Below are 17,666 nucleotides of genomic sequence, written 5' to 3'. Positions count from 1 at the left end.
TAGAAATAGAGACCCAAGACTTCCTGTCAAGCTATCTTGGGATCCAGACAACCTGGTGGCCCGATGCATTTCCTTATAATTTCGAGTCTTACAAATAATTTTAACTCTCGGATCGTGGAATCCGGGTCCATTTCGACTCAAATTTAAATTTTTACAGAGTCAGGTAGTATTGGTATTTGTTAAAAACTGAAACTTCACAGAAAGAAATAGTTTTCATGGGTCGAAATGGAGTTGTTTTGGAACATTATTTTTCAGACGTTTCAGGAAAGTGTCCCCGTTAAGATCCACGAAGCATTCGACGAAGTCACAGAATCTGAATCGCGGGACCAAGCTTCAGAGATAGTGAAATTATTCTACACTGGTTTATAGCAATTAGGAACCGAGCTGCGTGAGAATAAGGCTCGTTACAACCTCCGTGCTTTCGAGTATACGTCGAGCGAGGCAAGAAAGACACTTAAATGTATGTTTGATCTTTTCTATTAACCGGGACCTTGCTGCAGAGTAGTCGGAAATCCGCAAAAGCTAGTACAAATATCTTTTGTGTACCTCAAACTACGATCTTAGAAATAGTATTAAATTATCGATAACAATGCAGACTATCAGGTATTATCGATACTGATACTTGAATCTTGTTAATTCTATTATTTTATAATGCATAAAATCCGATGATTTAAATCTTTAAAAGTTTTCTCATTTTTTATTTGTATTCTATTTCCTTTATGCAGATAATTTGTACGCTCAAGAATGGATTTTTTTAACGGAAGGAACGCTCTATTTTTTACGGCCATTCGTTACACGCTGCGACTTATTGACAAACATGGATTTCGCATCAATTCGATCTACCGCGATATTTTCATCTCGACGTTTCATTCCACGCGTGCGTTTTCCGTGCTTTATTCTATCAATAAAGTGTCTCCCGATAAAATACTACGATTGAATCACGAGACGCAGCGATGCGCATCGTTGCTCGAGTGTTAAAAGATGAAAACGGTAAAAGGGGGTAAAACGAGCGAGGGGATGCTTAAAGATGCGAAGAATAAGAATCCGTCTTCCTTTGTACGTTTTAGCGTATATTAGAATCGTGTTTCTTCGCGCGTTACCGACAAAGCGAATTTTTATTCTGCGAAGCGAAAGACTCTGTTTCGATAAAAATTACTGTCATACATTTGTGCTAAAAGCTTTCACTTTCTGTGCTTGTTAAACGAAACAGAAAATTAATACAGAAAAATGATGACAGTGACAGACTTTTAGAGCTAAGTTTTCCGTGTGCCATATTTCATAGCAACGAATCGAAAGCCTCGATGCAGGTTGAAGTACTCCGACTTTGAGCAGCAATTCACTGGTCTGCTAAGAAACGTCAGCGTCTGATAAACTCTATTTCCGTCGTAACAGGGGTTCGTGATAAAGGGCCATTTTTCCGAGTCTTTTAACGACATGAAAAGATCTCTCGCAACGGAAATGAAAATTTTGCGCTATAATATCGTCTCGATGCTTATGCTCTTGGCCACGTGGTAGAACAGGTTCAATAAGGGTTCAATACGACTATTAACATGTACACACGTGTACATACATGCGCCACATCCTTATGTATACCTCGTCCTGTATAGAGGGTGAGACGTCTAAAAGGCCCGAACCCCTAGTTAGTTCCTGCATTAAGGTTTAGGTGTCTGAAACGTCGACACGCTTAGTTTGAAACTGAACAGAATATCTTCTTCCGTGAGCCGTCTTAAAGACTTGAATACCTAGCAGGAAGTGAAGAAACTATCTCGTACTGCATATGTAATGAAACATTTCAATGGTCTGAACCTCTGGTTAAGAAATGAAGAACCTCGACCAGTGTGTACGATGAAATATCTGAAAGATCTTAATCCATAGCTAAGAACCAAAAGGAACCCTGAAAGAATACCCTGGTACCGTCCAATCTCTGAAAGCCATTAACATTTAATTTGCAACTAAATAGAATTTGTCATATGCATGAGGACTGTGAATTTATTTTTAGTTAACAATTTATATAGAATGATACATCAGAGAGACTATAATTTTTAAAGGTCCATTTTCTAAAGTTTCCAACATTTAATTTCTCTAATATTATTTAAAAACTCTGGCCTTAGCACGAAGCACGCGTTTCACGAATAGCGATTTTATTGCACGGCGAATACAATGACCCGCAACAACCTATTGCTACGATTGTCCTGCTCAAGCACCGTCGAAAACGCTGACCTCTGACATTAATACAATATTGATACCTCGAAATCAATTTCACGTACTGTAACCTGTCACGTGTAATTGAATCATACGTTGCGAACATACGTTGTTTTCTGTCTTTTTGTGTTATCGATTTCGGTTGACGAATATCACTTTTCCGTTTACTCCGGCGAGCAAACAAACAAAAAATACACTATCTCCCGGTGTACAGTTCAATGAATACAGTACTAATAGGGCTTCGATACTGTATTAATGTCAAGGGTCAGCATTTTGAACAGCTCTCCAAAGTGGATGACTGAAATTGGATACGATTATAGAGTGACATTCAATATTTCGCAAGAACATAATTCTATTTAACGAAGCAGGTGACTGTACTCTAAAAGGATTGACACGAGAAAAGCTTACGGCTGGATCGAACTTGTACATTTACCTTTCGAGCACCGATTCAAAAACGTTGGAAAACTTTAAACGAGTTGAACGATTTTGGTTCGTTCGAGTTATAAATCGACTGTCCAACGTACAGCTTTTCGAGACTCTTTCACGAAAAGTGTTGCAAGTTTGGACCGATTACTCAAACCAAATTAGATATGATACAATGTTAGTATTTATAGATGTCAGTCAACGCTTGGACTGTCAGTATAGAGACTGTACTCTAGATCTTATTCAGAGGATGCTATTTTAAGGAGGAAGGCACTGGATGATGGACGACATCTTGTCATCTTGCCCAAATATTGCAACAATAGATAGTTGAGCATTCGACCATAAAGTGGGAAAGCTAATGATGCCTTTTGATGAGAAGATTGTACACTACTTGACCCAGGAATTGCTACATCTTATCGAGGTAAAATTACGTTCAACCAAGTTTCTATTTAGGACTACTATCTATACTCTAAGCTTAGTAAAGAGCTTGTTTCAGGATGGAGATGTTGAATAGTTGCCTAAATATTGCAACAAAGGACAAATGGATTGCACAACACAGTTAGAGAAACGTCAATTACGTTCCTTTGTTTAATCCTATCAATGAGCTCAAGTAATAAGTATGTAATTTTAATCTTGAAACCCCATTCGAGCAGGTACTTTAAATTAGACCAGATCGGAGAGCACCGTCTGGCCTCGAGTTCTCCATACGAGGTTTGGGGTATCGATTCGATTGCAAGAAGGGAGTATGTAAACATGCTGCCCAAAGAAGATACATTCACTGTTTAAACCTTTAAATGATCTTCTGTTCTCTGAATGGTGCGAGTTCGAGAAAAAACGTTACGACCTTCGGAAGTAGCAAACAGATACACATGTTCCCTTTCATGCTGTTCAGTCTGTGCAATCGCGAGTAGGTTCGTGAGCTCCATACGCGAGCACACACCTTGTATCCCAGGCACCATGGCCCTCGGGCTAGAACGACATAGATAAAATGGGGTTTGGTGGCGCTGGTTGGGAGGGCTGCAGAGGTGTTTCAGCTTTCGGCCTCTCCGCGGCCTTAGAAGCCACTTTTCTTCGTAGTTTAATCCCACTTCGACCTCTCTCTCCCGTACCCCTTGTCCAGGTACAGTTTACCGTGCACCGTGGAAGGCGGAATTCGCTGCTTCCTTTCAACGGAGAACGTTTTGCCCCTTTTGTCCTGGCCCGTTGCTCGGAACGGGTCAAAACAGGTCTCGCTGCTTTTCTTTTCGTTCTTTCAACGATTCTCAGCGTTCGTGCTGGGAAAAACGATGTTTTCGCTACGCTTGCTGTTGTTATCGGCAGGGCTCCTTTCTTCGCGGAGTTCATTATTTAAGAAGGCTATTCGAGGCGAATTTATGTTAGCAAAAATAAGATTTAACTCTCCCCGAACGCTGCGTCACTTTGATTTTAACGATCCTTAGCCCTAACCACACGTGTGAAATATTAGTTACATTGTCCACCAAATACCTATTTTCACAGTACGACACTAGATATGTAATTTTAATACCATCGAGTAACCACGTATAAAAATACGTGTGTTATCTTACCAAGGGATGGTTGAAATTGACAGTGAGTTCCATTCTTTATCAAGCGCGTGAAAATATTTTTCTATCTCTTCTTGAGGATTTATCGTACGCTTCTTTAGATCTTGTAAAAAAATATTGTAGGGGCTCCTTAAGGGTTAATCTTCTCACAGAAAGGTCCCACGCGCAGACGGCAGTCGAGCAATAATTTTTGTCGATCGCTCAGCTGGCAGAAGTTGCTGCTTCGTCTCGATGCTCCAACTTTCGTTCATTCACCGGGAGCAAAATACGACTCCCCCGCATTCCCTACATCCCAGAACCATTTCCCCGGCAGAATTTCGTCGAAAACGAGCTCGCGACTTCTCTCTCGGCAGATTCATTAGCAAGTAAAAACGCCGAAAAAAATATTCTCTTGTCGCCATCTGTTACTCCTGTCCTCCTTCGTTGATTCCTCCGCGCAGCCATCGACCGACTATCCAGCAGCCCGTGGCGTCTGTCTCTTTCTCTTTCTATCATACACACTCTCTCACACACACGTACATACACCCACTCTCCTCTCTGTTGTTTGCAACTCCCTGCGACAGTCCTTTACACGGGCGCAAGCGACTATCCTCTTCAGCCAGGTCGGCATTGTTTCTCGAGCGGCTATTCGCGTCGGGTTAATTAGTCCACGCTCCAGTTAGTGAAAATTGAATCCAAACGGTCGACCTACGGCCCTTCGTTTACCGCGCATTTATGTACACTAAGCAAGCTGGGCCGCCGAAAACCAGGCTGTCTATTCACCGCGCCGATAGATAGAGAACCCGGTAGGGGGAGGGGTGTTAATTAGCAGCTCACTTTTACGCCCCGTTCGAAGGAAAAACACGGCCGTCGGATCAAAGAATTCGGTCAAACCCGTGGAAAATTTTTCTAGAGTCTTTTTGGCGATCGCCGTCAACACTTGTCCAGTGAGCGTTTCGTTGTTAATTGCCCCGCCTATTTTCTCTCTTTTCCTACGTTCTTTCTTGTCAACTGTGCCGGGGCTTTTCCGTCGACTTGCAAAATATCGTTGTACCGACCACCCAACGCGCAACTGCTCGTATTTTTCAAAGACTCGATCGATCAATGAAGTTACGGAGTGGTTCGACTGTGATTTCATGCAAGATTAGTAATGGTTTCCACAATTTCCACGAAGAAAAATGTTAGCTTTAACATAATTCGTAGACGCTAATGACCAAAGGATTCATCCAACCGATAACAAAACGAGAAATAAAGGGGGTAGCTTCGCCACAATTTCAATATCGTTCCTATCGAGTTGGTTCTGTTAATTTTTAGTAACTGATGGAAATTCCGTAAATTTCTCGCGTTTTTCTCTGAAATTTTGGATCAAAGTCGGTTGGTCGTGCGATGTCTCTCTCTTTCGCGCGTGGATTGTCGATCAATAAAACGTTCTCGCACTCCATTCTCGGCTGCGTGTCCCTCCGCTCCCTCGTCCTCGTAATAGGATAGGCCGCGGGACAGGACCGTCTCGCCGCAAACTCGATCGTTCGATACTTCTCGATTTTCGATTTTCAATAGACCGATAATATCCGTTTCAGCCCTGCCAGACGGACGTCTCTACTCCAGCGTACGTCAATCCGTCGGCTTCCCAGCTACGGTCACTCGTTCTGAAACCGATTCGCGGACCTGTCCGACGCGCACGGTATGCGAAAATTGAAAACCAATGAAAAAGCTCGGGCACCCTCCCGTCTGGGACGCGCGATTTTTCCGCCCCTGTCTGCCTCTTGTTCCGCCCTTCCGTTCGCCGATGCTCGACCCTACCCGAACGATGACAAATATGAATGGTTTCGGAGCCCCCGGAACTTTAATTATCGCCACTATCGAGCATCGTCGACGAGATACAAACGGGTCCAAAAGAAATTAAACGGACACGATACGCTGTCACCGTCGATACACTCATTCGACCAACCATAAATGTTTCAAGGGAGCTCAAGAAAGCCAAAGAATAACAGTTCTGGAGATTTGGAAAGATGGCCAACGATACTGGAAAACAATAATTTTTAAGTTATTTAACCTGTAGAATAACCTCTAGGGGTAGTTGACCCTCGAATCAATAAATTACGAAAATTAATAAAAATTTCTCGAAATTAAATCGGAGAATTGAATATCGAAAAGCTTGTAAATGAAATCACGACATGATTAAATAACCCATTTAAAGCTTAACTGTGGGATAAATTCTCTCTGGTTTCACGAATAATAAAAAAACGGTGAATGTGACACAGATACAATGAAGCTTTTCAATCCAATTTTACGATCGAAGTTTTTCGCGTGAGGCGCACACGTTCCATTAACAAAATGCAAAAAAATAGACAAAACAATCTTAACACACAGTCGCCTTTCATTTAACAAATTACTCCCTCGTATATTGCGTACGACCGATACCGTTTTCTACAATAATTTTAATTCGCTAAGGACGATAATTTTAATTCGAGAGGAGAAAACTGTGACGAGCAAACTGAAGCAACCTATGGAACGTACTAACGTGGATGGAACGAAGGACGGGGTTGGTAATCCCGATGAGAAATGTTCATTCATGTGTATCGCGATATTAATGAACAATTAACGCAGCTCTGTGCCTGCAGTGCATACAGAGGATGAAGTATACCTCTGGCTGTTATCTGTCAGAGCGCAGGCACTGCTGATCCAATAAAGCCGTCCGCCATTTTCGACAATTTATTATAGCGCTCGATGCAACGAGGATCATGTAAGTCGACGATAACGTCCTTGTGAACTAATTTTGACAAATAATTCGGAACTATTCGACGTAAAAACTCTTATAAATAATTTGCAAACAGCTGCTTCTATCCAAATTGAAATACAGAAAACGTTTTCTTATTATGAGAAAGAGTGTTCGATAGTAAAAAGTTCATCAAACAAGTACGCACATCCCACACATATTTTTAAAATCGATTATCTTGCCAATGGAACCTAAATGATTTTTGAATGATTTACCGAACAATTTAAGTCTCTGTTGCATATTATATAGAATTGTGTTTTCTTAAGAAGACGTCCAATAAAATAACTGTCGTTTTATTAAAGGTATAATCAAATTCGTGTAATAGAGGGTTCGGTTTGGTATATACCTTATTTCGAAATTTTTGTCCTTCGTCGGAGAACAAACGCGGTTTGTGGTCCTTAACACTGTAAAAGGAGAATCTACTCGTCTTCGAATCTCATTTGGAGGACGTCCCGTGAGTGCACAGATTCCAGCGATTAGATCACAGCAAAGACGGAGGGTGGTTTTGCTAAGAGGTCGATAGGGTAGCAGGGTGACATAATAGCTTACTCAGGATCCACTTGTGGTCAGTAATCGGATTGTCAGGATCGACTGGTACGGTATAATGATCGACGTACAGCAGACTACAGCTCTCGAGACGCACTTTATTTTCCTAAAACGAGATTCTCGTCTTTCCACGAAACGATCTGTTTTTCTTACGATCTGTGATTATTTGGTTCGCGAGGGTTTCATACTTCGATGTCAAAGAATTTCCTTCGACCAACTCAATTTAGTTGAATTTATTTATTTTTTTATAGATGTATTTTCAAGTATTTTATTTTTAATTTTACATTTTGTTTCATGACTTTTACCATGCGTTCATTTGTTGAAAATGACATCTGTTACAGTACAATTTTTAACTGCAGCTAAGTAAATATTCATTAACTGTGCTATTGAGGGTTAAGTGAAAATAATAGGAAACAGTAACAAAGTGGATGTTTGAAATTTTTAGCTTCTCCTGTTTCAATGAACGCGCACGGCCATCGAATCAGAGGTGTCACTTTTGGCGCTAGCGTGAACTAGATACGCCCCCTCTATTTTCCAGGTATCGGCCTTTTCTGAAGCGTGGGCGATCATAATTGAATTTTTCGCTTTTGACGGCTTTGCTCGGATTTAGCCGTAAACCAGTTATTGATCCGTCATTACAAAAGACGTGTACAGTGGCTCACGAAAGTATTCGAACGATTTCGAACCGAACGTGTTTAATGCTCGAAACAATAATTTTATTAATTTCGGTACTTTTATTACATCGATAATATACGAGTGTCAGGATCATATCGAAATTGTATTCGGATCAGCTCGAAACAATTGCGCCTCAGGAATAATATTATCATAAAAATCGTTCGAAGCAGATTTCGAAATTGCATACATGCTTTTGAAATATATTGGAACTGTATAAACGTTGCTAGAATTTTATGAAATCGTATAAATGCTACTGAAATTTTCGGAATTCCATAAATCCTATCCAAAGCGTATAATACTACCGTGGCAAAGCTGCAGTGTGACTCCACGTTCACGAGTCGAAAAGGTTCATTTTTTATACAAGCCTTCGTTTTCGGTAAAACCGTCGACGTCGTACTTGGTCTCTATTCAAGATAATAATCGTCAATCCGTTTTCAAGTGAACCAGTAGCTCCATATTGTAACTTGAAAGCGGACATATCTATACCATTGCAGTTTACTTTAAACATCGAATCAGTAATCGAATCAGTAATTCGTATTATCACTTGAAAGTGGGCACTCGCTTCACTAGTATTCACTTTCACGATCAAATTTTTCAAGCGTACTCGTGTCTATACATACATATATCCTTATTTGAAAGCGAGGAATCAATTTATACCAATTAAAAATTAGTATTTAAAAACGAGTATCGCGTTGAGTTGCCGTAATTTGCTTTAAAAATCAAATGTTTCGAGCAAACTGTCAGTTCCGTATTGTCACTTGAAAACAGGCAGACACTTTATACCACTGCAACTTGCTTTTGCGTTTAGAGAGAACACCGGCGGCTCTGTATTTTCGCTTGAAAGCAGGGAATTACTTCATGCTGCTACAAATTATTTTGAAATCGAAACGTTTCGAAACCAAATCCATTAATGTCAAATTTTATACTACTGTTTCAATTAATTTTTGCACGGGGAACGAGCCTGCGCCGTGAATAATGGAATATCCTATACCTTCGAGCGTGCACGGAGGTCGGTACGATTCAATCCTATTAGCCAGCACGTCTGTGTAGACAAAGGTATTGATCATCGATGAGTTTGGCGGGCTTTCGAGAATGTCTCTCTCTCTGCTCTCTCCCTCTGTCTCTCTCTTTTTCTCTCAACGTCTTTCTCGACTAACGGCAGCCTCCTTATCCGCGCTATTCCCGCCATTTGTGCCTGCCTCTCTCGGTACCTCACCATTGAAATCCTCGACGCTGCATATTAATGCAGGCGCATAAATCCCGCTGCTAACCGCCCTCTTAGTTTACGGAGAGAGAGACGACTACTCCGTCTCCCTTACGCCGCTCGTCGACAAGAGAGCTCTCCTTGATCGCTGCTTCGACGGATAATCGGGGTCTGAATACCCTAAACTCTACCGTTCGAAGGATCCTCGCGAGAAACCTCAGCTTTGTTTTCCTTCGATCTGCGAAATGCCACGTCGTTTTCAACGATATTTTACTCAAATCCACGGAAGTTTCTCGTCGCGAAGCTCATCACCAAGGGTGATAGTAACAGGGATACACGCATCGTGGGAAGTATATCGACGACCCTAACAATTTAGGGTTGGAAGAAAAATCTTTTTCCTTTAATTTATTTTTAATATTTTCACGAGAAATTCCTATATAACTATATGTCTGTATCTGAGATTTATTTACGGTCACCGCAGAACCTGAAATAATGGAGAATTGTTTACGTTTTAATGCAAATGGCAAATTCACGTTACTTCGATTACAACCGGTCAACATTTCAATTGCAATTAAATAACGCTACAAACCTTTTGCCGTTTGAAATTTTCGAATCGTATTCGTCGAATATTTAAATACCTAAAATTAGACAAACTAGTGAATTATAAAATCCAGGAACCATCGAAACATGCTAGAAGAATAACCTTTAAGTTTGTTAAGCTTCAAGAACTGTTTTCTCAGTTCTTAATTGAAATGGAGTCCATTAAGAAACGGACTCACCTTGGCAACGCGAACGAAACAATCGAATAAATCGATAACAATATTATTCATTGATGGGTTGATTAGAACTTCTAATTGCGCCACGACTAACATCCGGCTAAATTGTTTTTGCTTTCACGATTACACGACGCGATGCGCCGGAAACTAATGAGAACCCAAATCGATTTACGAACGTGTAAATGAGTTCGGCTCGGTGTTTCCAATATAAACGAAGAGTCGACAATTTCCAACGGCGTAACAGTAACTTCAAATCTGTTCTGGTTGACTCTGACGGGGACCTCGACGTAGTTGTCGACGGCCAGTTAATTTTCTTCCGGTAAACCGTTCGTTCGTGCCACCATTATTTCGTGAAATAAAAGCAAACGTTGGTATTAAATCCAATATCCAGTTAGACAATTTATTGACATAAACACTGACGGCGTTTCGGTCCTATTTGGGTAATTTTCGGCCCAACTTCAAATTATAAAATGAAACGAGAATGATTATTTATATACAAATTATGTTATTTTTTATTTAATTTCATATAGATTTTTTGAACCGAAGAGAATTGTAAAGGCAGTTGATAACATTTTCTTATACACCGAGATTACGTTAAAATATTTGTCAAGCAATTTTATTGTAGAACAATCAGAACGAAGGTCGGATAGCGTGTGAACAGAATGTTCGAATCAGGACAGTGTAAATAAAGTCGTTAATAAGTTCTTCGAAACGCGAATCCCACGAGATTTGTTTGTACAACGCTACATAGTAAGCGTTGACTGTAGGTAATTGGGATTTCGTTTTCCCATTTGCAGATTATGAAACGATATCGAAACGATTATGTCGATACTCAGCCAGACATCGTGCCGCGAAGAGACGAACAGAAACGAAGAGACTGGATTTCGATTTCTCGATCCACGTAATCCCACGGCCGATTAGTTTTCCAAAGTATCCTTCACATTGTGCGAAAATTTAATTGCTGGATATTCGGTGAATTGAAATTCTATTGCGAACATATTATAGAACGAATTTAATAACTGCTACTATCTTGTAATTCGTTAATGAATCCAACGAATTACTTATTATTACGATAAATTTATATTTAATGTTGCGATCCAATGAAAATAAAGGCAAATTTATCGCGATAATATACTGATAGAATTTCTGATATTTGCCGTTAATTAACCAACGTGCAACAATTTATCTCTCTTCTTCATTAGAATATTTGTAATTTTTATTTTAATAACGCCGATGGTTGCACAATCGTATATAAATAATATTCAATTCCTTAATTAACTGAATAGTATTCGAATAGAATTCAAATACTTGAATGTTCGAATAGTGTCGAAGCGTTCAAATATTATTCGAATATTCGAGTAGGGGGAAAAAATTTTGGCAAGTAATTCCAACTTTGCTTGTGACCGTAATGAAATGCACTCTTCCGCTCGAGCGGCTTACAGGGTCGATTTCAATGCGAGAGCAATGGCGGGAATTCGTAAAGTTTGAAAACCGTGGCTGCACGCTAAGTCGATATCGGAAATGGAACTGAAAGCGACATTTATATCGGAGCTCAGCGTACGGCTTCCTGGCGGCGATTAAAAAGGAACATTTATTGAACCACCTGGAAGTCGTGATTTTAAACAAGTTTCCCAATGTACACAAACTCGCCGGAAGAAGTTGAGAACGGTTAACCGCCGGTTCGAGATATTAAAAAGGCGAAAAAGAGTTGTATTATTCGACGGGATACCGCGAGAATTCGAACGATTCGACTCGATCGTGATCACGGTGACGTATTGTCCGGAGAATAAAAGATAGGTCTTGAAAATAATTACCAGTCGCGTTGAGTTGACGTTTCAGTCAGCTATTTAGTGGATTTTTAGAAACGACATTTTCATCAAAAAATTCCAATTATACATAGATTTAAAAATAGATCTGTGGTCGTGTTTGGACTCGTTTTCATCGGGAAAGCATCGCCAGTCTATCGAAAATAGACATATTCGAATCACTTTCGAATTAATCGCCATTCTAATCATTTTCTGATCGAGACGAAGAATTCGACCGTCTCCGTTGGTCCTATCGATTGGCCGCTAATTATGAATTTCGTTCGCTTTTCGCGCTGTAATCGATCCTTCGGGACGCAGTTAGAGCTCCCAGAGTCGGTGACACGGCACGGCGCTAACGGCGTTAATTAAAGCGCTTAGTAAACCTCGTTATCGAACGAGTCGTTAGCAACTTTGCTAGCTGCCAATGCTCCCCCCCCCCCTTCCATCTCCATGGATGCGTCTCGTTTTCAATGATATCACGGGAGGACGGGAGATCGTGTAAGTGGAACGACTCGTTGGCAGGCCAGGCGTGTATTTGTGTTAATTAGTCGCGCGACTTGTTTGCTCGATTCCGAAAAATTCGTTCGCCATACAGGGACGCGTGTTTTTTCGAAAAACTTCACCAGCTCGAAGGACCGCCGTTCGTGTCGTCGATCATCGAATAAATAAATATTTACTAACGACCACAAGCATATTTGATCTTTTCTGTTTCAACTATTTATGTGTCGTCGATCATCGAATAAATAAATATTTACTAACGACCACAAGCATATTTTACCTTTCCTTTTTTGCTTCAACTATTTATTGGATTTTAAAACAACTCCTGGGTACGAAACATTTCGATTAGATCAATAGAAGACGAGATATTTCATTCAGCAGTACTTACTGATTCCAATATACATGTCACATTCGCGAAACATGTCAGAAACGTACTCTTAGTCGACCACGTTTCTTCTTAAATTTTTCAAACTCCTCCGAGTAGAAACACTAGAAGGAAAAATCATCCTGAATACGTGAAACACACGAGAAATTTACTTCCAGGCGAGCGCGTTTATCCTTAAATTTATCGAAGTGTTCCGTGGAAAAAGGAAAATTATAATAAATCGAATGTACTAGTTGCTTTTTATCTCGTGACGTTTTCTCCGGGAATCTAAATTTCAAAGTAATAAAATCACTGACAATTCATCCGATATACTTAACAGAATAAAAGGAAGTTAGTTTGCTGCTCTTCCCAGACCTTTCAACGAATCGCCGCAAAAAGCTTTCACCAAAATAGCCTTCCGTCAACGAAACGCCGCTTTTATGGGAATTTATAGGAGCGGAAGCACCCAGAATCGCTCCACTGTTCGTTAAAGTCGAAACTAAATCAGATTGGCGTGCACGGTGTACAGCGTAACTCGGCAGAAACCGTGAAAGCCATGGCTGACCCGCTTCTTTAGAAAACGCCACCCCGCGATATCCATGAATTTTCATTTAGCGGCTAATTCGACCTCGCGATAAATCTTCGCGCCTCGCCATTCAAAATTCGAACGCCGGCAAATGGATAAATAAATGCGACCCGCGTTTCTGCTCTATACATCCGATGTGCTTCCGTTTCGTTGGAACTTAATTCGTTCCTCTCCAGGGATGAGAAAAATCTTTATCCGGAGAACAATTTCAAATAATGAATGAAGGATTAAGAAACTTCTGATTCGTTATACGTTTAATGAAAATTATAAAACGATCTGTATTGTGGGTGACAAGTCGTTAAAATATTCAGAAAATTTGTTATCATGGATATGTGTAAAAATAAAATTGTTCCTTTTAAAAATAATTAAAAATATCGACGTCCCGTCTTCTCATCAAGATGGCGTTTAATCGTTCCCCGGTCTGAGGACTCAAAAACTTGGTGAATCTTAGCGAATCGACGTTTTCAATGATTTACTTTCGTTACGAAGGGCTAAACGATCAGATCGGTTTCGATATCATTGCGTGTCGGCGCAATCGAATCATCGCGCATCATTTGCCAGGGATACAGGATCCGAAGCCGCGAATTTCGAAATTGAGAGTTCGCGGATCGTTAACATCTAACGAATTAACTTGTCAGCGCGATTAGCAATCAGCGAAATTCACGAGGCGAGCGTGATTCGAACGATGAACGAAAACTGTCGGATACCTCGAACGTCCGCCTCGACATGCAGAAATGTTAAACGAGCAGAATTTTAACGCACTCCATCAGCATCCTGATACCCGATCGTCGAATTAAATTCTCACGGTTGATTTCCTCGAAATTACCGTCCATATTGCACTTCGTTTTAAGCCGCGATCTCGTTTCGAAATTACTCGATCGTCTATTAGCGGAGATGGGGTCAAGTTTCATCCAAATACTCGTGAATATTAATTAATTCTACAGAATGTCCGATAACCGGAGATACAAGTTGCACGAATGAATCGAGAATATAAAATAAAGTATTTTATTAAAATATAGAATAAAGTTTCAGCGGTATTATATTAATATATTATTTACTGCGAGAGGTGCAAGAATATATAGCGTGCGAAGGGGAGAGGCGAAGCTGAAGTGCAGTTTCTAAACCCAACATCAAATTCATAGTTCACTGCAGCATAAAGTAATTAATTTACGGGGCAAGTGAACGGACAGATTGAGAGAGAGAGAGAGAGAGAGAGAGAGAGAGAGAGAGAGAGAGAGAGAGCGAGATCGAGCAACGGTGAGTGGTAAGGTTACCCCAAGACAAAGCATTCAATAATGAAAATGAAAATTTTTGGATTTTTGAGTCGGTGAGACATTTTTATCTTGGAAACGAATACAAACACGAGCACATTTGAACAAGTTTGAATCTGTAATTACTCGAAAAGGTTTTCGAACAATAAATTAAAAATTGTTTCGACGTGGTTTTCGTTGGAAAAACATGACCAATCTATTGATAATACATGCATAAAGATTCAATGATATTTATGGAAATGTTTCATTTCTATTAATATCTCTCTTTTACTTAGAAATTTTCAACAAATGTTACATCGTGAACGTTTTACGAGCAGACATCCATTCCGAGTTTCGACTTTAATTCATGAAACGACATCAAATTACACACCTGTTGTTCAAATTTATTTTCCAACACGTTCGCAGAGCCTGCAGCTCGACGTGTAAATAGTCTCATAAGTCTTCTTACGTTTTTTTTAAATCAGGAGATGTTAGATTCGCAAACAGACGCAGTCAATTTCACAAAAAGAAACGAAATAAAAATGGTGCCGTGAAAAATATGCGACGACAGAGGGGTAAAAGGTCGGTTAAACGAGCCTCGTTTCTCGGCTGCGTCAGATTCCGTCGGATTATACGAAATTACATCATCGTTGCGCAAGATTAATTTTTACGCGAGCACGTCCCGCGGCGGTCTCTATTAACCCCGGAGCAAATTGAATGAAGGGTCCTTCTCAGAAAGCTTGTGAAAAATTCGCGTTCCGCTTCCACGGAACTTATTCCGAGTCGATCTGCTTCGGTTCAAGTATTTTTTCCTCAAACAGATTATCACAACGCAGAGGATAACGAACTGATAAGCACGGAAATAAAATCCCCCGCAGAAACATCTTTAAAAATGCCTGCGAAACTTCTCGGTCTTCTCTTTTAAAAATTATCCACCAATTACAGGAAACGCTATACCAAGTGGCTACAAAGATTTCCCCCGAGTGACATTCACGATGGGATAGCAATTCGTCTTTTCGTTCATGAAATGTGGATATTACATAGCAATGATATTAACTTCTTGCACTATAATACCAGAATATGACACCGAGTCTGACTGTATTTTTAAGATGAATTATACAAGTTTTTTAGTAATTGGGAAAGGTTTCACGTGGAAAAATAAGTCGAAAACATTGAATAAATTTGTTCGTACGATGCTTCGTTTCCAAGATAATAGAATTTGAAAACGTGTGGTGCACGCATGGGACTGAAGACAATTTTCTTGGCGCACCATTACTCGCTGTTTCTACTTACGTTTATTTCTGCATCGTATAAAAAGATTTTATCCTACATTTTCAACTCATTTTTTCGTATAGAATCGTGAATCGGTGGTGGTGTGATATGCGAGCTGACTTTGATAGTTTAATAAAGAATTTTTTAATCAAAAGTTCGTTGGCATAAAGATTGGTACAAAAATAACTTCAAAGGTAAAGTTTTTCATAAAAGATTGAAATCATTTTCTGTTTTCTTTTGGCAACACCATACGTTTGTCTTCCATTTTAATGGTCAGAAACTAAAATATTTTAATTAACACGGGGTCTGTGTTACCCCCTCTCTCTTCAATTTTACAGTATGCTATTCTGGGTTTCGTTTACAATCCTGGCAGTCTCGATATATGTAGTTTAATGTGTTTGTCAATTTAAATTTCAATATCTGCAATCGACTACACCTCTTTGAAGCTGTTTTCGCAAATTTTGAAAATTTCTCAAACGTATGCACCCCTTTGAAGTCATTTTATACCTTTCAGAAGTCTCTTTTCCATTTCCTGTTATAAAGGATTGAAAATCCCAGTGGAGTAAAGTTATTTCTCCCTTCATTTTGGTGAACTATTTTTTCTATGCACGAGTTAATATGTTTAAAAAATTTTGCTTGCATCACTATGGTTTTCATATAAAAAACACACACAAAGAAAGGATACTTTTGACGGTTCCTTTTGCACCAATTAATTTTTCACTTGATACCAAACTTTCGTTCGAAACATTTATTCGTTATATCATTATAAGCATCTCGAATGTAACGTCGACCAATTTATTACTCAGCCTGTATAGCAAAGTAATATAATGATTAATCTCGTCGACGTACAGAAACTGAATGGGGAGGAAGATTTTCACGAGACACGCGTTTTATGAAACAGCATGAATAAGCGAATAGCGGAGGAAAAGAGAGCGGTAAAGAACAATTAAAATGTATAGTATAATTATGCGCGGGTATCATTAAGAGAAAGAAAGGGATAAGATCAGGTTCGCGAGTCTGTATTCCGAGTCTGGGGTAATTCGCGCCTTGTTAATTACGGCACACGCGAGGCAGAACCGCTTAGGTAGTGTCTTTTTAAATTAACGCATAAAAGGTATCATTAAGTGGGAACAATGAAGCGTTCCCTTTTGGGACTTTCCCTCAATCGAGAGTAACTGTTCGATATAAACGATATTGCTTTACATTATTTGAACTCAAGGAATTACATTAATAATGTATTTTTCCCTTTTTCTACTACGTTAATTTGTTAATTAACTAACCGAATCAGTGGCTACAAATTTTTCCACTAAACGACGAATTGTAAGTTCTGTTGACTCACGATGACTTGTAAAGTGCTACCAAATACAAATGTCACAATAAATGAAAAAGGAAAAGGTAGAACGCGGGTCAAAATTGACCCACCATCGACTGTTAATGGCAGCTACCTCAAGACCTGCAATCGACACACTGAAGAACCATAACAAATAGGGAGAATACTACCTACCCATCCCCCTCGAAATGGGGTGCCAAATGTTCCCCAGCAGCCGTCCCGGTAACCCATAAAATTTCCACGTGAAATTATACGATCGTTCAGGCGACCGTTTCGTAGGAGGAGCCAACGTGAAATTGAAGTTGAGATTGTATCGGGCTCTCATCCAGCCGCAGTCTCCGGCTTTGGGAGCCTTTGTCACGAAACTTTCGGAGTTTTCGCGACGAACGGCCCCCGAACGCAGACTGCCACGCGACGA

The 17,666-nt window shown here is 40.0% G+C and overlaps 1 protein-coding gene across 9 annotated transcripts in view; it reads right to left on the bottom strand.

Annotated features, from left to right (window-relative positions):
- The window catches only part of Mub (poly(rC)-binding protein mub), a 183,227-nt gene that overhangs the window by 102,810 nt on the left and 62,751 nt on the right, over positions 1-17,666 (bottom strand). The gene's annotated exons all lie outside the window — the stretch shown is intronic.

Source organism: Colletes latitarsis, chromosome 10, assembly GCF_051014445.1.
Source record: "Colletes latitarsis isolate SP2378_abdomen chromosome 10, iyColLati1, whole genome shotgun sequence".
Lineage (NCBI taxonomy): Eukaryota > Metazoa > Arthropoda > Insecta > Hymenoptera > Colletidae > Colletes > Colletes latitarsis.
This window is presented reverse-complemented; position numbering and strand designations above follow the sequence as displayed.